Source organism: Microcaecilia unicolor, chromosome 2 (genome assembly GCF_901765095.1).
Source record: "Microcaecilia unicolor chromosome 2, aMicUni1.1, whole genome shotgun sequence".
Lineage (NCBI taxonomy): Eukaryota > Metazoa > Chordata > Amphibia > Gymnophiona > Siphonopidae > Microcaecilia > Microcaecilia unicolor.
The window spans coordinates 275,171,968-275,193,987 of record NC_044032.1 but is presented as its reverse complement, the minus strand read 5'-3'; the positions used below and the strand labels follow the sequence as shown (position 1 = coordinate 275,193,987).

General features: G+C 43.3%; 1 protein-coding gene across 1 annotated transcript in view; it reads left to right on the top strand.

Moving 5' to 3' along the window:
- Positions 1-22,020, top strand: part of LINGO2 (leucine rich repeat and Ig domain containing 2) — a 1,076,239-nt gene that overhangs the window by 416,689 nt on the left and 637,530 nt on the right. Inside the window, exon 3 of the mRNA XM_030194184.1 lies at positions 8,744-8,902. The gene's annotated coding sequence lies outside the window, so the exon portion shown is untranslated. The remainder of the gene's footprint in view (positions 1-8,743; positions 8,903-22,020) is intronic.

Genomic DNA, 22,020 nt, shown 5'->3' with positions numbered 1-22,020 from the left:
GTAGCGTTGGATATGATAGCGCACAAGGGGTGGGAAGTACTGCCAGGCTGCTGCGGTAGCCCAGCGGTACTTCCTTTTTAGTGAGCGGTAAGTAAAAGGGGCCCTATGCAAGTTATGCAGCTATTTTAGGAATAGCAGTTGAAATTTTGAAAGTTATGCACGTGTGCTCACATTTTGCCAGGTACTTGTGATCTGGACTGGCCACTGTTGAAACAGGATATTGGGTTCGATGGACCCTTGGTCTGACCCAGTACAGAAACTTTTATGTTTCTATCTTTTTATGTTGATGTCTTTCCTATGTCATGCCTTCCTGTCTTTTTTGCTATCTTCTACCTTTTTCCTATCCTGTTATCCACACTTCCTATAACTCCTCCTGTTGTAGTAATCATATCTCCTCCATCTATTACTTACATCCCATCCATGCCATATCTGTCACGTTCCTCTCTGAGCATATCACCCAAACTCTCGTCCACTCTCTCATTATCTCTCGTCTTGACTACTGCAACCTACTCCTCACTGGCCTCCCACTTAGCCATCTATCTCCCCTTCAATCCTTTCAGAACTCTGCTGCACGTCTTATTTTCCGCCTGGACCGATATGCTCATATCACCCCTCTCCTCAAGTCACTTCACTGGCTTCCGATCAGGTACCACATACAGTTGAAGCTTCTCCTACTAACCTACAAATGCACTCAATCTGCAGCCCCTCATTACCTCTCTACCCTTATCTCCCCTTACGCTCCTACCCGAAACCTCCGCTCACAGGACAAATCCCTCCTCTCTGTACCCTTCTCCACCACCGCCAATTCCAGGCTCCACCCTTTCTGCTTCGCCTCTCCCTATGCTTGGAATAAACTTCCTGAGCCCATACGCCAAGCCCCCTCCCTGCCCATCTTCAAATCCTTGCTCAAAGCCCACCTCTTCAATGTCGCCTTCAGCACCTAACCATTATACCTCTATACAGGAAATCTAGACTGCCCCAATTTGATTGACTGCACATTTTGTCCATTAGATTGTTAGCCCCTTTGAGCAGGGACTGGCCTTCTTTGTTAAACTGTACAGTGCTGCGTAACCCTAGTAGCGCTTTAGAAATGTTAAGTAGTAGTAGTAGTAGTTCCTCACCTGCCCCGTTATGTTCCATTGCCCCGTTATGTTCCTCCCCGGTCCCGCTCTGTGTTGCACTCCTCGGGGAACATCGGACATCGGTCCTCGTGGCTGGCCCGCCGTTCCTGCAGCCACGCGCCTCGTCTCCGCCCTGGAGCACTGGCCATGCTCTGGAGGGGGTCCGGGTTTCAGCAGCTGAACGCCCGTGCCATCTTGGCAGTGCCGGTGTCCCGGTGACTCCTGTTCCGCCCCGGGGGGCATCCGGGTTCCAGCAGCAGAATGCCGGCGCCATCTTGGCAGTGCCAGCATCCCGGTGGCTCCTGCTATTCTGGGGACGGGGTCTGGGCGTGTGGGGGTCTTGCTCCGCCTCCGGCTGCCGGGATTGGACTCCTGCACCTTAGCTCCGCCCTCCTCCAGCCGCTCGCCAATTCAGAGCCTCCCTCTCCAGCTGATTCTTGTTGCTCCCGATGGTGGGGGCTATTTAGGAGCATCCACTCCATCCCTCAGCGCTTCGGCTTCTACTTTGGTAGGTGATAGCTGTGGTGTGATATCGTTTTCCTAAACTGTTTTCTTTTGTGACCTGACCTTTGCCTGAACACCGGATTATCCTCTGCTTGCTGCCTGACCTGACCTTTGCCTGAACACCGGATTATGCTCTGCCTGCCGTCTGACCCCTAACAACTCCCTGCTCGTCACCTGCCCTGACTTCTGCTTGTATCCAGATTCGTCCTTGCTGCCTGGTCCGACTGTCGCCTGAATCCAGGTTCCTGTCTGCTTGGTATCCATAGCCGCTTGACCCCTGCCTGCATCCAGAAGCCCTGTCGGCTGCAGGCACCTGGGGGCTCAACCCTCGGGGAATGGCGGTCATCACAGGTGAAGCCTCAGGGTTGTTCGGCTGCCCAGCAGAGCGCAGGTTCGAGTCTTTGCTTCCGTGCTCAGCCTGGGCAGAAGGACTCACGAACGCGTCACTATCAATCCCCATGCCTCAGTGGTGTCATGCAAGCACTCTGAAGATACGGAAGGGAGGGACACTTCCCTTGCAGTCCTGACTAAGGCCACTACAGGGAGGGTAAACAGAAGCAGGAGAGTGTACGCTTTCCAAAAATACTAGTATTGTGCACAACTTGCTAAGCGTAAATTCTAAGTTGCATAGTTGAAAAAGATATAACAGACAACATTCCACAGGAGCCACTGTTCTTTTCTTGGCGGGGTATTATAAATTAAACGTGACATCTGCTCCCACAGAGCTCCCCACCCTGACTCTATACTTGGACCCCTGAGGCAGGCGTTGTGTACGCTGAAACATGGCCCGTGTCGGGTCATTTACTAATAAAGGACTCCTGTTATCCCATTCTTGAAGGCCCAGTTGTGCTTTTTTCTGTTAGGTAACTAGGTGGGACATGGATGGAAGGTGTGTTGCTGCTAGAGTGCAGCAAAATGATGAAATATTTTGACACCCTTCCGACAGAACTTAATATAGATCTGGGTTTTCTAGCCTGTTATAAACCATAAAATTATACTGTCACCCTCCTATCAGCCATCCATCTCTCCCTGTCTCTCCCACCCAGCTCTCCCTGTTTCTCACTTAACCCTTCCCACCCTCTTTCTGTGAGACTGCCATTGGAATGCTTTTGTGTTTCACTTATATATTCTGATATTTGTCAATATTTGCTCATTTCTGATCTGGAGAAGAAGGGTTATCTTCAAAAGCTGATCAAAAATGTATTAAGTTAGTCCAATTAAAAAAGGTATCATCTTATTGTTATTTGTTGCATTTGTATCCCACATTTTCCCACCTATTTGGAGGCTCCATTTGGTTTACATAATACCGTAGGCGTACGCCAAGCCGGTAAAGAAAAAATACAAAGTGGTATGGTAGAATAAGATACTTGTGTTACAGACATATTTGGGAATCGTAGCGAGGAGGAGTTGCGTTATTGTCTTTTCTATGTTTTGTTTTATTTCTATTTATTATTACATGTCAATAAAAAATAATTTATGGTGGGTGTAGAATCTACATGGTTAAATCCAGATTTCTGCTGGATCACATAGGTACTCATCATTTAGAAAATAATATGCCTCCTAAAGTTAGGTGCCAGGGTGATGCACGCTAACTTCTGGATTCTATATAGCATGCCTAGAGATCTGCGCTGACATCCAAGTGTATTCTATAATGAGTAAGTTCATTGTTGTAACAAGCTAATCAGCATTGAAAACAGCACTTAACAAGCAATAATGAGCACTAGTTGGCAATAATTAGAATTTACACGCCCAACCCACTATGTGTATTCTGTAACGCAGTGCACCTAACTTCTAACATGCACAGGCAAAAGGAGCATGGTTATAGACAGGGAAATTGGTGTTTCATGGGCGTTCCAAACTTTATGCATCTAGTTATATAATATGGCCCAGTACATGTAAATCTATGCGCCAAGATTTATGCCACATTTTCGCTGGTGTAAATGGAGGAGCCTAGTTTTAGGCACTGGGGTATCAACTATGCCGGTTCCCTGCTCCCTCTGCCCCGAAACAGGAAGTGACCCTAACCACTACTCACTTGCCCTGTCCTTTATCCTCACCTATTTATTCCCTTAACCTTAATCGTTCTGTCTGTTTACCTGTCTTATCTAGATTGTAAGCTCTTTGAGCAGGGACTGTTTTTTTGTGTATGGTGTACAGCGCTGCGTATGCCTTGTAGCGCTATAGAAGTGATAAGTAGTAGTAGTAGTAAATAGGCGCCACTTATATAATACAATTAGTCAACACTGTTTTCCATGCGGCAGTTTTAGGCACCATATATAGAATCTCCCACTAAGTATGACTTCTACATCTGGAATTATCTACATAATTGTCATTATAGAATTCTAGTGTAAGTCCTATGTTACATGCCTAACATTAGGCACAAGCACTTATGCTAACTCAAAGGCTGGTGTAAATGCTCATGCCTAACTGCTTTCAGTTAGGTGTGTAACTGACAGTATTCTATAATCCATGCGCATGAATGCTAGGCAAGTACCTGACCCTCTCATGATCCTCCCAGGTTTACATCCCCTTACAGTTGTGAGCTATGGATTTTGGGCCTTATTCTATAAAGGTTATGCCCCTAAATGTATGCTCCTAAATTTTGAGCGTAATCTATTTTGGAGCATAGATTAGGCTTGTAATGTAAGAACATAAATTTAAGAGCATAAATTTAGGAGCATAAACTTTATAGAATAAGTTCCTTTGTGTGCACAATTTTTAGAAACCTGACTGAGGGCAGTAATGTATATAACTGCTAATTAATGCCAAATAGCACCAATTATAGCCAAAGATCGGTTGTTAACACCTATTACCGGCAAGTATACACTATTCTGTTACTCGTGTGTGTGCAACTTTCCAGCTCATAATCGAAAGTGATTGCCGGCCATTTCCCGACACAAATCGGGAGATGGCTGGCGATCTGGGAAAAGCGGCGAAAACGGTATAATCGAAAGCTACTTTTTTGACAGCATTGCCGCTTTCCTGTCGCCTCGCCGGCCAAAGTTCAAAGGGGTGTGTCAGCGGTGAAGCGAAGGCGGGACATGGGTGGGTATGGGCATGGCTACCAGATAGCCAGCTTTCGCCGATAATGGAAAAAAAACGGCGTTAAGCAGTATTTCGCCGGGTTTACTTGTTCCTTTTATTTTCACCACCTAGCCTCAAAAAGGTGCCCAAACTGACCACATGACCACCGGAAGGAAGCGGAGATGACCTCCCCGTACTCCCCCAGTGGTCATTAACCCCCTACCACCAAAAATCCCCACTTTAAACACTTTTTTTCCAGCCTGTATGCCAGCCTCAAGTGCCGTACCCACCTCCATGACAGCAGAATATGTTCTGTCCTCCGACAGCCTTTTCCTGCTTGTGATGTGGCTCTGGGGTGAGTGTGACACCTTTTCTGTTATTTGCACTGCAGAGTCACATCAGCAATGTATTGTGGTGGGTGTAGGTATTGGTAGTTGGTAGGCTGTACTCCCCTGGTGCTTTCCCCCTGCTTACTGGGTCAGAGTGTGCCCTCTTTTGTTTCCTGTTGTAGTCCATGCGGTAGTGGCCATTTTTGTAAGCCAGTTGTAGTTCCCTTTCCTGTGTTACCCACGTTAGAGAACGTAGTTCTTACCTTGAGTGGTGCTGAAAGAGGGCATCGTACACCATTGTGCCAGCTCTGACCTACTGCTCATCTTAGTACCAGGGGACTCTTTGCCAGTGGGGCACAACCTCTGATCTGCAGTTAACTGTGAGTAAACATGCTTATTCAAATAAAGGACTTTTTCAAAGAAATTAGTCTTCAAGTGTCAATTGGTGTGCCAAAGTTATACAGCAGCAATAAGTCCTAGAGGCTGTATGCAGGTCCCTGGAGCAGTTTTAGTGGGTGCAGTACATTTGTGAGTAGTGGGTTTGGGGGGGGGGGGGGGTTGGGAGGCTCAGCTCCCAAAGTAAGGGAGCTATGCACATGGGAGCTTTTCTGAAGTTCACCGCAGTGACCCCCCGTGAGCCCGGTTGGTGTCCTGGCATGTCAGGGGGGCCAGTGCACTAAAAATGCTGGCTCCTCCCACGGCCAAATGCCTTGAATTTGGCCGGGGTTTGAGATGGCCGACATAACTTTCCATTATCGCTAAAAAACGAAGCCGGCCATCTCAAACCCCGGCCAAATCCAAGGCATTTGGCTGGCTGGAACCGTATTATCGAAACATGTATTTCGCCGGCACCGTTCGATTATTACCCTCCACGTGTGCTAAGAGAAAAATTGAGTTCACAAGTTTATAGAATAGGTGGTGTTTGGATTTTGTGAATCTTGTCAGCTGAAGAAAAATCATTTGGTGAGTAAATCTTTGAAAATCTGAGAATTTTGTACAAAGAAAGATTCTCAGATTTTTTTTGTACAAAGAAAGATTGATGTATTCAAAAAAGTCTGATCTTTGGTACAAAAATAGGAAACCTGCCCCCCCCCCCCCCCCCAATCCTACTCCTACCCATGTTCAAAAGAATGTACCATGTTGGAGGTATGTTGTATTCCTTAATTTTGGTCAGTTGTTCAAGGGAAACAAGTTGCACTGCTCTTCAAATATGACAGTGAAATATGTTCTGGGCAGGCAAAATTCAGACTCATTTGCTCAAGCTAATACAGATGGAAATTAACTGTCTGAAAAATATGCCTCTAAATCAGGCAAAAAACAGTCACAATCTTCCATAGCACACATACGTTTAGCCAAACTCTGAAGAGTAATTTGAAAAGCCATGGTTAGGCCAGATGAGAAGAATAACACATGGAGATTGTGCACCAAGAGATCTGTGCCAAAATCCAAGCGGATTCTATAACAATGCATGTAACTTAACAAACTTAGGGCCCCTTTTACCAAGGTGCAGCAAAAGGGGCCTGTGCTGGCGTTGGCGCGTGTTTTTCACATGTGCCAAGGCCATCTTACCTCAGCGGGTAAAAGAGAAGTAAAGCACTTGCTACACGGCCATTTTTTGGGGGGGGGGAGCCCTTAACCCCACCCATTAAGGCGGTACTTCCTGTTTAGCGAGTGTTGGACTTACTGCTTTTTAGTAAAAGGGGCCCTTAACAAGCTAATGAGAGCTGATAAGAGCACTTAAGCAATAATGAGCACTAATTGGCACTGATTAGAATTTATGCACACAACTCGCTAAGCGTATTCTGTTACAAAGTGCGCCAAAATTCTAATGCATGCAGGCAAAAAGGGGTGCGGTTATAGGAGGGGAAGTGGACATTCCAAAAATTAATGTGCGTAGTTATAGAATGTGGAACAATATGCGTAAATCTACATACCAGGATTTACGCCACATTTTCATTGACATAAATGGATGCATGTACTATTAGGTGCTGAGATATCAATTAAGTGTATTCTATAATTGGTGCCTAAATATAGGCACTGATGATAGCATATGCTAAGCTGGGACTGATTTCAGCACTGATTTTTTTAGGTGCCATATATAGAATCTAGCCCATTATTTTGCACTGAAATTGTACTTGCTCAAAAACATGTCCAAGTACACTTTGTACCAATACACAGTTTTCTAAAGAAATAAACCTCAGACCAGTCCTTGAGCTACATCTAAGCAGTCTAGTTTTCAGGATATATATATATTGTACATGTGGAAGTTATGGCAGCCATTTTAGAAGGTCTGTTCACATTTTGGACATGTATAAACTGGCACTTAGATCTGTGTATTGCATATATGTTTAAATACTTATTTTATAAACGGAGAAGTTCCTGGCCATTTAAATTGCCTGACCAAGCTAACCAGACATTTTCAGTGGCACAACCAGATAGTGTGGATAAAAATATCTAGTTAGCGCTTAAAGTGAAATCAGCTATTTTTGAGCATTCTGGGGGTTGAGTCATTACATGGGGGATAATTTTTGAAAGAGAAAAATGCCCACAATTGGTATTTTTTAATTCTATTTTGCAGACGTGTATCTATGCAATTCATCTGCAATGTTTCCAAATCACAAGGGAGCTTGTAAGGGGAGTTTAAAAGGTGGGATTAGGACATGCCTAACACTTGGATGTTTTATAGCCATAATGGAACAAAACAAAAACGTCTAGGGTGAAAAATTCAATGTTTTGGTCTAGACCTGTTTTTCTTACAAATAAGATACAAAAAGGTGTCCTAAATGTTCATAAACCACTGGAGGGATTCAGGGATGACCCCTTTACTTCCCCAGTGGTCACTGATGATAAGAATAGGGAAAGTTTGGTTGAGAAGGAAGGGTAGGTAAAAGCAATAGTGGGCTGAAAAAAATAATAAATATAGGATTGGAGAAAAATTGAAGGATATAGAACAATGGGCAACCAATCATAGCAAAGTGGGTGGCGCTTTGGTAGTGAGCTAGGGAATTTTCTGAGGAAAGTATTTGGGTTAGGATTTTGGGTGAAGGGACAGTTTTGCCCTCCCACCTTCTTGCCTGCATTTTGGGAAGGTGGGGATAATGGGTTAGTATAAGGGTGGTGGGTGGTTGTTTGTCATAGTTAAAGTGGTGTAGTTCAGAATACATCCCGTTTGATGTTGAATGGAAGTTGGGGAAGGCATTCAATAATTGCATTTGTGTTGGGGATAAATTGAGGCTCATGTACATCACCGTCATGGACGTAAGAGTGAGGATGTATGCTTGGTCTGGCAGTACCACATTCCAGGTGAGGTGAAGTTATTACCATGGGGGCAATAGGCTACAGCATCCTGGTTAGTGCAGCACCATCGAACTGGATGATTTGTGAATGGGGTTGATGGGAGGATTTTGATATGTTCAAAGTTCGTGATGGATCTGAGCTTTGAATTTGGATTAGGCAAATATTTGGAGACGTATTTGTTTGCTAAATGTTAATAATTTGATTAAAGCCTCGGTCGGTTATGCCACACTTGTAGTTTTGCTTGTTCTTTACAATACATATGGAAGTATGATATGCGAGTGCCTATGTAAAGAAATCTCATGTGGAACATAAAGTTCTTAGTCAGCAACCTCCATATTTATCTGCACCTTGGGAGACATTTATTAGCTCACATCTCCTCCCTTATGATGATGCACGTATTGATTAAATAGTAATGCTTTCTGGTTGACCATTTTTCAATTAAAATGAAGAAATCTCTGTTTGTTGCAGATTCGTTTCTAGCAGCTCAACTTTGGAGCCGTGAGAGATGCTTGTGTCTATGACGAGCTGGAAGTATCATGAGCAGACACTCTGTTTTGACTTCACTGTGCGGCCAACAGCTTTGCATGGTTGATAGCAAGGATCAGACTTTTAGAACTAGTGTAACAGGTAAGACAGTTCTTGGGTATAACTGTATATTTGTTTGTTTGTTGTAGCTGTTTAGAAGAGACCGTGGGGTATTTTGAGGGGGTTTTGCCTTTAATATTCATTATTCCAGATGCTCAGAAATCGGCACAGGCCTCCTTTATGTACTCTCATAATAGCAACTGTCATCCTAATTGATGTTTCCTCTTCCAATCTACAGCTTATTGCACAGGAGTAAATCAGAGAGGTTCCCATCAGGCAGGTGCGCTAATAAAAGTGTTGGGTTGATAACTCAGAATTAGTGTGATCAAACAATGTTTGCCAAATGCTAGAGTATTTCCCTTAAACTCTGGCAAAATAAAGTGTCTCTTACTTTCCTGCTAACAACTAAATTAAAATGTCCACTGACTTGGGTATGTACCCAGGATATATTACATCAATTAGATTTCTCTGGTACAATTCTGTCTTTGAAAGAAGTCTTTATAAGGATCAAAGGAAAGATGAATTTGCTCCAAACATCAGACTATAGTATATTGTAAAATATAAAGGACAAAATGATGTCTTAAGCAGTTAAAGAAGATTGGCCTGGGTACTGTAAAAGAAATCCAAGTATAACGAGTTTATTGACCAGAATGTGTTGTTTGCTTGTTTGTTTTTTCAAACTGCCAAATGATTAAGGGTTTGAATTAGGAAGGTTTGTTTTACAATAGATACAAAACCGTGATAATCCATTACACCTTAGGCCCCCTTTTCAGTATGGCTTAGTATATGCATATAGAACCCACGTCCCCCATTCACTTCTCTTTAGTCACAGCCTAATGTAGCCTTGGTGCTTTATGCTTTCCATCATACTAATTGCAGTGGCTTAAATCTGGTGGGCCGATGTTCAGAACTTGGAGCTATCTGAAACAGCGCCCAATCAGTACCATGGGAGTAGTGCTGGAAAATAGATCCCCAGTGCTCAACTGTAAAAAGATGCAAATGATATGCACGCTGTTTGACTGAATGCAAGGGGGAGGAATATGCCTGGTGCATGCACACAAGAGTTTTGTGATAAACACAGCTCTTGTACGCATGTGTGAGGCAAACCTGGAAGCAAAGCACACACTGGCACCGTTCTCCTGCACCTTTAAATGTAAGGTTTTTTTTTTTCAAAAAAGCATTTTTTTTTCACCTGAGAAACTTATATTTAAGTGCAGAAAACAGGCACCAATCTGTGCTTTCACTTTTGGGTTTGCTCTGACTCGCATACATTCATCTCCCACTACCAGCGTTTAGAGACTTACAGGGGCTTCTTTCTGCATTCAAATAAAACCCAGCAGCTGTTAGAGAAAAAAATAGTGGGGAATATCCTCTTCAAACACCCCAATGCATGCTCCAAGCTGGTGTTAGGTTTTCAGCGGTAAGGGTGGCTTTGTTTTGCGTGCTGTTCTGTGGGCATTGGGAAGGAATTGGAAAGATCTTCGTTAACATCTGTTTGAATATATTTGCACGCTATTTGCGCTGATCTTTAGCATGCACATTGTCTCTTGCGCTAGAGCCCTCTTAGCATTCTGAGCTTACTAATGCCGGTGCTAGTCTGGCGCTAATCACCTCTAGCGCCGACCTTAGGTTTTTAGCATCAGCCCATGGGAATGTTAATGGGTGAGGACAAAGCTACTTCTCTTAAGCTGAACTGAGTTAACACGGATAACAGTGATTCCATCGGCTATTTATGATGGGACTCTTTTACTAAGGCCTGCCCAAAAGTGGCCTGCGCTGGTGTAGGCACGTGTTTTGGACGCATGCTGGCCCGTTTCCTGAGCACACCATGGAAAAAAAGGGGTATTTTTTGTTATTGTGCCGGAAAATGGGCATGCGGCAAAATGAAAACCAGCACGCGCCCATTTTGGGCCTGAGACCTTAATACCACCGAGCAGTATGTGTCCAGCATGCGCCAACTGCCAGTTATCACCAGGTAAGTGCCCCGCAGTAGAAAATAGAAAATATTTTCTACAGCGTGTTTTGGGAGTCCATCAAAAATGGAGATGCCGCCCAGGGCATGCAGTAGCCGGGTGGTAGTGCCAATTTGACGTGCAATGAATGCACGTAGGCACAGACGCGCCTTAAAGGGCCTCTATATTTGTAACCACTGAGAATCACTGTCACCTTCTAGAATAAGACTCCCTGCAAGATAAAATTCTAGAAACAATTGCAGACAAGTGTGAAGCTATCACTATGGCAAATGGCAGTCTTAGAAAATATATAAGTACATAAGTAATGCCATACTGGGAAAAGACCAAAGGTCCATCGAGCCCAGCATCCTGTCCACGACAGCGGCCAATCCAGGCCAAGGGCACCTGGCAAGCTTCCCAAACGTACAAACATTCTATACATGTTATTCCTGGAATTTTGGAGTTTTCCAAGTCCGTTTAGTAGCGGTTTATGGACTTGTCCTTTAGGAAACCGTCCAACCCCTTTTTAAACTCTGCTAAGCTAACCGCCTTCACCACTTTCTCCGGCAACGAATTCCAGAGTTTAATTACACGTTGGGTGAAGAAAGATTTTCTCCGATTTGTTTTAAATTTACTACACTGTAGTTTCATCGCATGCCCCCTAGTCCTAGTATTTTTGGAAAGCGTGAACAGACGCTTCACATCCACCTGTTCCACTCCACTCATTATTTTATATACCTCTATCATGTCTACCCTCAGCCGTCTCTTCTCCAAGCTGTTTAGCCCTAGCCTCCTTAGTCTTTCTTCATAGGGAAGTCGTCCCATCCCCGCTATCATTTTAGTCGCCCTTCGCTGCACCTTTTCCAATTCTACTATATCTTTCTTGAGATGCGGCGACCAGAATTGAACACAATACTCAAGGTGCGGTCGCACCATGGAGCGATACAACGGCATTATAACATCCTCACACCTGTTTTCCATACCTTTCCTGATAATACCCAACATTCTATTCGCTTTCTTAGCCGCAGCAGCACACTGAGCAGAAGGTTTCAGTGTGTTATCGACGACGACACCCAGATCCCTTTCTTGGTCCGTAACTCCTAACGTGGAACCTTGCATGACGTAGCTATAATTCGGGTTCTTTTTTCCCACATGCATCACCTTGCACTTGCTCACATTAAACATCATCTGCCATTTAGCCGCCCAGTCTCCCAGTCTCGTAAGGTCCTCTTGTAATTTTTCACAATCCTGTCGCGATTTAACGACTTTGAATAACTTTGTGTCATCAGCAAATTTAATTACCTCGCTAGTTACTCCCATCTCTAAATCATTTATAAATATATTAAATACTCTAATATTTTTGCAGCACTTTATTGAAACTAAGGATTTCAGGCATGCCTGGCAAACTTAGGGGTCCTTTTACTAAGCTGTAGTAAAAAGTGGATTTATGCGGCTCTTTGCATGCAATAAGACCATTTTTACTGCAGCCGTAAAAATAGGTTTTTTTTTCATTTTTTGTATTAATGGCCATGTGCTGATGTTGTCATTAGCATGCAGCCATTTCTTTAAATATTACTGCATGAGTATTTACCATTAGCACAAAATAATGTAGATGTGTTAACTGGTTAGCACAGGAATACCCACTCATTGCTCCTGACATCAGGGGCATAGCCAGACCTCGGCGGGAGGGGGGCAGAGCCCGAGGTGGGGGGGCACTGTTTAGCCACCTTCCCCCGCCGCTGCTACCGCCACCGCAACCCCCACCCCCGCCGCTACCGCCCGCCCTGCCGTCGCATCAGGTACCTTGCTTGCTGGCGGGGGTCCCCAATCCCCACCAGCCGAAGAGTCTTCTTCAGCGCCGGTCGACTCCAGCGCCTTCGTTGTATGATCATCTGTTTCTGATGCCTTACGTCCTGCACGGACTTCATGCACGGTGCAGGACGTAAGGCGTCAGAAACAGATGATCACACAACGAAGGCGCCAGAGTCGACCGGCGCTGAAGAAGATTTTTTGGCTGGCGGGGATTGGGGACCCCTGCCAGCAAACAAGGTACCTGATGGGGCGGGCGGTGGCGCCCGGGGGGGTAAAATGTAGAGGGGGCCAGAGCATAATCTGTGGGGGGCCATGCCCCCCTTGGCCCCACGTAGCTATGCCCCTGCCTGACACTTTCCCTCAAAAAAAGAAGACTACTGTTTTAGCGCATGGTTAGCAAGCACAGTTTCAAGTGTAGTGCATGATGCTGTAGTACCTCTTGTGCTACTCCATTTTGTGCTGCATTAGACACGTTAGAACCTAACACAGCTTAATAAAAGAACCCCTTATTTTATTTTGTGTTGACATTGTAAGTAGTATACTATTTTTGTATTGTTATTTGACTATTTTTACTGCAGTAATTGCCTATCGCTCATGTTTGATCTATTCTTACTGTACACCGCCTTGAGTGAATTCCTTCAAAAAGGCAGTAAATAAATCCTCATAAATAAATAAACAGTAAATATCTCATGAAGTGGAATAGAGCTGTTATGAATGGACAACACATTGATTCACAATTCTTGTTCCTCCTTTGTGTAGCAGAAAAAGCTTTCTAATTCTTTTTTTTATATAAAGATAATCTTCAAAATTGATGCTGGTTTCCTAGACTTACTAACTTGTGTTAACATGTATTAAATTTAATTTAATACTTATTAATGCAAATAATTATGTCACACTGTAAATAATGCATGTTAAATTGCATTAAAGCTCATTCATGTTTTAACACAGGTAAGTAAATCTAGCCCTTAGGGGCTATTTTGCTAAACCACAATCAAATTTGTAGTTACGGTGGTTTAATTTTACACAGCAACCAGTAGAGGTGGAATCATAATTTTCTTATTCTGATCCCATGTTAAAGTGCAAATTAGCACACCGTTCATGTTCACAGTTAACACATAGCACCTTCTGTGTAGGAAGTGATTAGTACTCCTGTATTGACTGTATGTTAGATGGTGGGAGGGGGAGGGTTCATATATAGCACGAAAAAGATCCATGCTGAACCCCTATTCAATAAAGAGAGCAGAACCTTTATAAAATAGGGGCTCGGTGCACAAGTCATGCTTAACTGTGGGTGCAGGATTCATGCCTCACAAAAGCTGATGTAATTACCACATCCAAGTTAAGCACAGATGGCCGTTATTTTGTAACACCATGCCTAACTGCTTGGAATGCCCCTGACTTGCCTATGCCCCACCCATGGACACACCCCCTTTTCTAATGCACATGAGAACAGTCGGGCGTGGTTATTGGAGAAGTGCGCACAGGGGAGATCCACATGCAACCCTTAAATTAGGATCAATTAAGTGCTTATTAACAGCACTATTTGATTGTTAGTTCCAATTGAGATGATTATTTTGCATGCGGATCTTAGATCTGCATGCAAGTTCCTGTGCCCAACTTCGGTTGACTTATACAGAATGCAGGATTTAGCGCATGGTATGTGTAGCGTGCTGATTAATGCTTCCATGACCATTCTTTGCCTAACCCACACATCCCTTACCGCCATATTCTATATATCATGCCTTGTGTTCTGCACCTAAATCTAAGCGTATTCCTTAAAATGTGTGGAACTTAATTGGCTTAACAAGCCAATCAGCATTGTTAACAGCACTTAAGCAATAATGAGCACTAATTGGCAATAATTAGAACTTACACGCATAACTTGCTAAGCATATGCACCTAAATTCTAAAGCACACAGTTCTAAAGGGGCGTGGCCACGGGCAGGGAAATAGATATTTTGTTGGAGTTCCCAAATTTTCGTGCATTGTTATAGAATATGGCCCAGTCTGTGTAAATCTACATGAAGGGATTTACGCCACGTTTTTGTTGGTGTAAATGCATATGCATAGTTTTAGATGCTGGGATATCAACTAAGCGTATTCTATATACTGCGCCTAAATCTTATAGAATACACTTACGCGAAAATGATTTCTGCGTGGATTTTCCAGGTGCCATAAATAGAATCCCCCCCTTAACGTATAGTTTACTGCATGGTAACTGCTATAATAATGCAAAATTGCTTAGGGCCTTATTCTATAAAGGTTATGCTCATAAATGTACATTCCTAAATTTATACTCCTAAATTTATGAGCATAATTTATGCTCCTAATTTTACGCTTGTAAATTTACGAGTGTAATTTATGCTCCTAAATGTATGCTAAATCTATGAGCATACTAGGCCCGAAATTAGGAGCATAAATTTAGGAGCATAGAATACGCTCATAATTTAGGTGCATAAATTTAGGACCATAACCTTTATAGAATAAGGACTTTAATGTAGATATGTGTTAGCAGTTACCAGTTTAACCCCCAGATTCTATATATAGCACCCAAATTTGGTTGCACTGCTGAGATGGGTGTACAAATTAATTGGTTAATGAGCTCTTAACCATCAATAATTGGATGCTAACAATTATTCAAGTTGATTGGCACTCTTTAAAATTTGCAGCAACATCTGGCCGCACGTTATTCTATAAGGTGTCCTTTTACAAAGCCATGGTAAAAAGTGGCCTGCGGAAGTGTGGGCGCATCTTTTGGGCACACACTGGGCCACGTTTTACCACAGCTGGAGAAAGGCCATTTTTTTAATGGGCCGGGAAATGGGCGTGCGCAAAAATTAAAACTAGCGTGCACCTATTTACGGCCTGAGTCCTTATCACCAGCCATTGATTTAGCGGTAAAGGCTCACACGTTACCCGTGCATTAACCATGCAGCGCATGCCAGCTTGCTGCTGATTACCACCAGGAACACCCTCCGTGGTAGAAAATAGAAAGATATTTTCTACTGCGGGATTTGGCACACTCCAAACTTGGAATTACCACTGGTGCACTTGCCACTCCGGTGGTAGTGACGATTTGTCGCATGCTACCCATGTGCTAGCACTCCTGCAGCTTTGTAAAAGGGCCCCTGAGGCAGGATGCTTAACTCCCATAGCACATATTCCAAAAGAATGCATGGCCATGGGAAGGGCATGAGTGTATCAGGGGCATTCTGAAAAGTTGTATGCATAGTTAAAGGATACTGTCTTTGCACGCCATTTTGTAGGTGGTAAGGGCTCACATGCTAATCACGCTCTAGTCAGGGCATGGCAATGTAGCTGCATTAACTGATAGCGTAGTCATACCCACTCTCCACGCCCCAGACACATCCCTTCAGCCAAAATATAACTTTTAAGATTTTAGTATGTGGATAGTGCACACATCGTAATTTTACCATGGGGCGTCTTGGCATACCCCCCATGGCACGCCCTACCACAGCGTGGTGAAAGGACCTCTAAATGTGCTTCTTGGATTTTAGTGCAGCAGATAAGTATTCCAGGACTAGAAAATGCAGTTTTGCTTTTAAAGTAAAGAACACCTTTTTTTTTCATGCATCCCTTGCCATTCTAATGAGACTCTATGATGCTGTCTTAGTTAAATCGACTGCTCCATGATTGGTTGCCTCATAACATTTTGACAGTGCATTGAAAAACTTCCACGCATGGCCATATGATATTTTCTGCCAAATCACCACCTTTATGTTACACTTTTCTCAACCATGCTCTAATACTGTCAAATACATCTACTGAAATTTTTTAATAGAATATGCCTACCACATGTAACATGGAAATCCAATTTCTTTCCAGTACACTAGGGAATCAGGAATTAAAAAACAATAATTACAATAAGAGGTCTTTTTGAAAACTTGATTGCAACCTTCAAACCTATTTATAATTTCTGCCTTCTGAACACAAGATGTGAACTGCTTAATCACAATATTTGTCACAAGGCATTTCACCAACGCAGTGATGCCTGAATTACTGACTATAGAAGCCTATCACCAACAGGACAGACATAAAATCTAGAATAGAAGACAAATTATTAATCGGGGTTATGTAGAATTGCAGATGATAAGCATTGGATACAGGAGGGAATGGCTAATGTTCATGATTGCTGCAAGATCACTCTTTGGACATGCCACATGACCCTCAGTGATGCATGCAGCTTAGGTAATTTATTTGAGGAAGCCTAGTCTAATACCTAGAACGCTAAAAGCTCCACACAAAAAAGGTCACTAGGGGGCCCTTTTACTAAGGCGTGCCGAAAAATGGCCTGCGCTGATGTAGGCGTGTGTATTGGATGTGCTCAGGTCCATAGGAGCCAACTTTTCAAAATCATTGGGGGTGCTAAGCCCAATGGAAATAACCCTTCCCTGGACACACACATGGAATTTTCTCAATACTGGGGGTGCTCTAGCACCCACAGAGCCGGCTCCTATGCGTAGGTCCATTTTTCAGCACACCTGCAAAAAAGGCCTTTTGGGGGGGGGGGGGGGCCCAAAACAGGCGTGCAGCAAAATAAAATTTGACGCGTGTCCATTTTTGGCCTGAGACCTTACCGCAACCCATTGACTTAGCGGTAAAGTCTCGAGCATTTACTAGGTGGTAATCGTCAGTGCACGTACACTGCCGATTACTGCCTGGTTAGTGCCGCGCAGCCGAAAATAAAAAACATATTTTCCAACGCACGTATCGGACGAGCGTAAAAATTAGAATTACCACCCGGAGCCAGTAGATTTCTTACTCATTAACTTTATGCAAGTGTGAAACAGCACTATTCACTGATAAATGGATAAGACATATATTTAATTTTAGCAGGAAACAGAGAGGGTCTTCGGATCCACGACAAAAGCAGAAACAGCACAAAGTGGATTCAAATAGTAATAATACAAATGTGTTTATTGAAAACAATCACCCGATGTGGTCCATGTTTCGCCCAATCAAGGGCTGCCTCAGGGGTACAAAATAAATCATAAAAACATATAGGGCCCCTTTTACTAAGCCGCGTAGGTTTCTACATGTGCCAAAATGGACTTACTGCATGGCTCTTATGGTAATTTCATTTTTGGCGCATGTCCACTACACACATCTGAAAAATAATTTTTATTTTCGGACGCGCATAGTGGACATGTGCCAAGTAGCATCTGACGTGCGTAGGTCCTTACCATCCAAATTCTTTACCGCTAGGTCTATGGCTGGCAGTAAGGTCAAAGATCCAAAATGAACACGCAGCCTTTTTTACAGGCACGCTGAAAAATGATTCTGCGCGTGCCCAAAACCCAGGCCTACACTACTGCAAGCCACTTTTCAGAGTGCCTTTCTGAAAAGGACCCCATAGATATTAAATACATAAATTTAAACTATAAGTTTAAAATAACAATGATTAAAAATATACATTGTACAGCATGTAGAGTGTAAGGAAACCAGAGAAAATTATGTGTACTAAACATAGTGAGCATAACCATAGGTATTTACCCTGGGCTCTGTATAGCGCACCTAGAGATCTGCACTGAAATCCAAGCATATTCTATAACAATGCATGTAACTTAATTGGCTAATCAGTGCTGATAACAGCTCTTAACAAGCAATAATAAGCACTAACTGGCAATAATTAGAATTTATGCGTATAACTTGCTAAGCTCATTCTGTAATGCAGTGCACCTAACTTCCATCACACACAGGCAAAAAGGGACATGGTTATAGGTGGGGAAATGAGCATTCTAAAATTTACATGCCTAAATCTACGTGCTGGGACTTATGCCACATTTTCATTGGTGTAAATGGAGGCGTATAGAGTTAGGCACTGAGATACCAACTGAGCGTATTCTATTTACAGCGCCTAAATCTAGTCACCGCTTATAGAATATGCTTAGTCGGCATTGATTTCCACACCAATTGTTAAGGTGCCATATATATATATATATAGAATCTTCCCCTTAATGTGGAATATAAGAAAAAATAAAACATGTAAGATATTTTATTTATTTATTTATTGCATTTGTATCCCACATTTCCCCACCTTTTTGCGGGTTCAGTGTGGCTTACAATATGAGTTAGATGTTGGAAATACAATTTGTTACAGATTGGTTATGGATTACATTGTGCAGAGTTATGCGAAAAAATTGAGGTGTCGTTAAGGAATGTAACAATGGAGCACAAACATTGAAACTTTGGAAGGAAACAATGGGAGCTTAGAGGGCGATAAAAGGCATGAAGACATATGGTATATATCTTTCTGTGAGTAAAGGTATGAATGATGTGATAATACGGGAATGAGAGTTCAGAGGTGAATGTATGATGCATTAGTGAACAGTAAGTGTGGACTTTATGTGTTTTGGTTCTTTCCATAAATCTTTTCGAAAAGATATGCATTCAGTGATAATAAAAAAGGCTAAGAACTTAGGATCAGGCTGTGTCATAAAAATCATGTATAAAGTGTCCAAGATGCTCACAAAAAAAATCAGACATAAAAGTAAAAATAAAAACTGAAGTATAAGAAGCCAGACATGTGGTATGTACTTTATTCTCTCATATGTCTGTCTGATTTTTTGTGAGCACCCTGGTCACTTTATACATGATTTTTATGGCACAGTCTGGTCCCAAGTTCTTAGACTTTCTTGTATTACTGAATACATGTCTTATATGTTTTATTTTTTTTTCTCATATTACACATTAAGGGCCTCTTTTATTTATTTATTTATTTATTTATTTGTTTGTTTGTTTGTTTGTTTGTTGCATTTGTACCCCACATTTTCCCATCTATTTGCAGGCTCAATGTGGCTTACATAGTACCGTCAAAGGTGTTTGCCCAGTCGGTGGATAACAAATACAAAGTTGTATAGTGATCGTATGAGGTATAAGTGGAGGGTTGGAATGGATGAAGATTGTGTAATGTCCTGTTCAATCATAGTCATGCTGTGTTGGTAGGTGAAGAGGGTTACGTGGGGTCGTTGGGGTAGGTCTTTTTGAAGAGGTAGGGTTTTACTGATTTCCTGAAGTTCAAGTGGTCGTGGATTGTTATCACAGCTTTTGGGAGCCCATTCCATAGTTGTGCGTTTATGTAGGAGAAACCGGCTGTGTAAGTTGTTTTGTATTTCAGTCCTTTGCAATTTTTTCAAGCCACGCTAGCGGTTTGTCAGCATTGCCCACCAGGAATGCTAGCGTGGCTTGATAAAAGAGTCCCTAACTACCTTTGGTTATGCTCTTCATGTTTAGTACACATAATTTAATCTGGTTCCCTTACAAACTGCATGATGTACAGTATATATTTTTAGTCATTATTATTTTAGACTTATATTTTTAATGTACGTATTTAATATCTATGTGTTTTTATGATTTATTGTATAGTTTTGTACCCGTTGTTAAAAGGCTGCCTGTCAGATATTGAATTGTGTAAGGTTTTGGTTTACATTTATCAATTTCTTTATCAGGGAGGTCCGAAGTATTTGACAGGTGTCCTTCAGTTTTATGACCCACCACATGATTTACATTCTGCAAATGAGAGGAAGCTATGGGCCCCTTTTACCAAGCTGTGGCAAAAGGAGGCCTGCGTTGGCTTTGGTGCGTGTTTTTCACACGCGCTGAGGCCCCTTTTTACCACAGCAGGTAAAAGGGAAGTCTCTCTTTCCTGCAGGAAATGGCCATGTTGCAAGTAAAGCACTTGCCATGCAGCCATTTCGGGCGGGGAGCCCTTACCACCACCCATATATTTTTGTAGCACCGGATATAACGGTGCACTAGGGGTGGGAAGCAGGGGCGTAGCTACATGGGGCCATGGGGGCATGGGCCCCCACAGTTTACTCCCTGGCCCCCTCTACATTTGACCCCCCCCCCCCGCCGCCACATCAGGTACCTTGTTTGCTGGCGGGGATCCCCAATCCCCGCCAGCCGAAGAGTCTTCTTCAGCACCGGTCGACTCCCGTGCCTTCGTTGTGTGATCATCTGTTTCTGATGCTTTACGTCCTGCACCGTGCATGTAGCCCCGTGCAGGACGTAAGGTGTCAGAAACAAATGATCACACAACGAAGGCGCCAGAGTGGACTGGCGCTGAAGAAGACTTTGGCTGACGGGGATTGGGGACCCCCACCAGCAAACAAGGTACCTGATGCGGCGGCAGGGCAGGGGGTGGGCGGGTGGCAGCAGGGGGGTGCTGTGGCGGCGGCGGTGGGGGACGGCGGCGGGGGAGCAGCTAAACAGTGCCCCCCCACTTGGACTCTGGTCCCCCTCTCACCGAGGTCTGGCTATGCCCTTGGTGGGAAGTACTGCCAGGCTTCTGCGGTAGCCCGGCAGTACTTCCTGTTTAGCAAGTGGTAAACCCACATTGGGCTTACTTCCGCTTACTAAAAGGGGCCCTATGTGTGCCTGCTAGAACCACTGTTTATTAGGCAGAAACAGCAGCTTGTGCATTTTCAGTAGTGGTCCCTAAATTGTGAATGGGTTGCCCGGCTATGTGTGTTTCAATTCATCACTACAGCAGTTTAAGAAAGCCCTTAAGACCCATTTGTTTGTTTAAGCGTTTCTCACTCTTGAAGCTTAAATTCTGTCAGTCGATATCTTCTAATGTTTGATGCTTTGTAGGCAGATTCTGTTTAGTTTCTTGGGATTGTATAGTTTTTGTTTTAATGTATGTTTATTATGTAAATTGCCTAGTTTTAGGTGAGGTATACATTTTTAAATTAAATACATAAATAAATAATTGGGAAACGAAAGGGAGAGGGGGAAATGGGACTTGATGTACCACCTTTTTGTGGATTTTGCAACTACTTTCAAAGTAGTTTACATAGTATATACAGGTACTTATTTGTACCTGGGGCATGTCGGGGGGGGGGGGGGGGGGTGTTAAGGGCGGGATGTGGGTGTTTGGAACAAACAAAACTGTCCAGGACCAAAACTAAGACATTTTGTGCTAGACTTGTTTTTTATAATGAATAAGGCACAAAAAGGTGTCCTAAATGACCAGATTACCACTGGAGAGAATCAGGGGTGATCCCCCAATAACCTCCCAGTGGTCACTGACCCCTTCCCACCCCCAAAATATGTGAAGAAAAATATGACTTACCAGCCTCTATGACAACCAGGTTAGGTCTTTTAGAACAGCATGCAGATGTCTGGAGTAGTGTGGTGGTCAGTGCAGTGCACCATGGAGTAGGGGACTCAGGTTCCTATATCCCTCTACCTATCAGACTTGTGGTGGAAACTGTGACCCCTTCCAAAGTCACCAAGACCCTACTGTACTCATATATAGGTGTCCTCTTCAACTTTAAGGTCTATTGTAGTGGTGCACAGTGGGGGGGGGGGGGGGGGTTAGTGGGTTTTAGGTGGGTTTTGGATTTTTCAAGGGACAAGATAAGGGAGCAG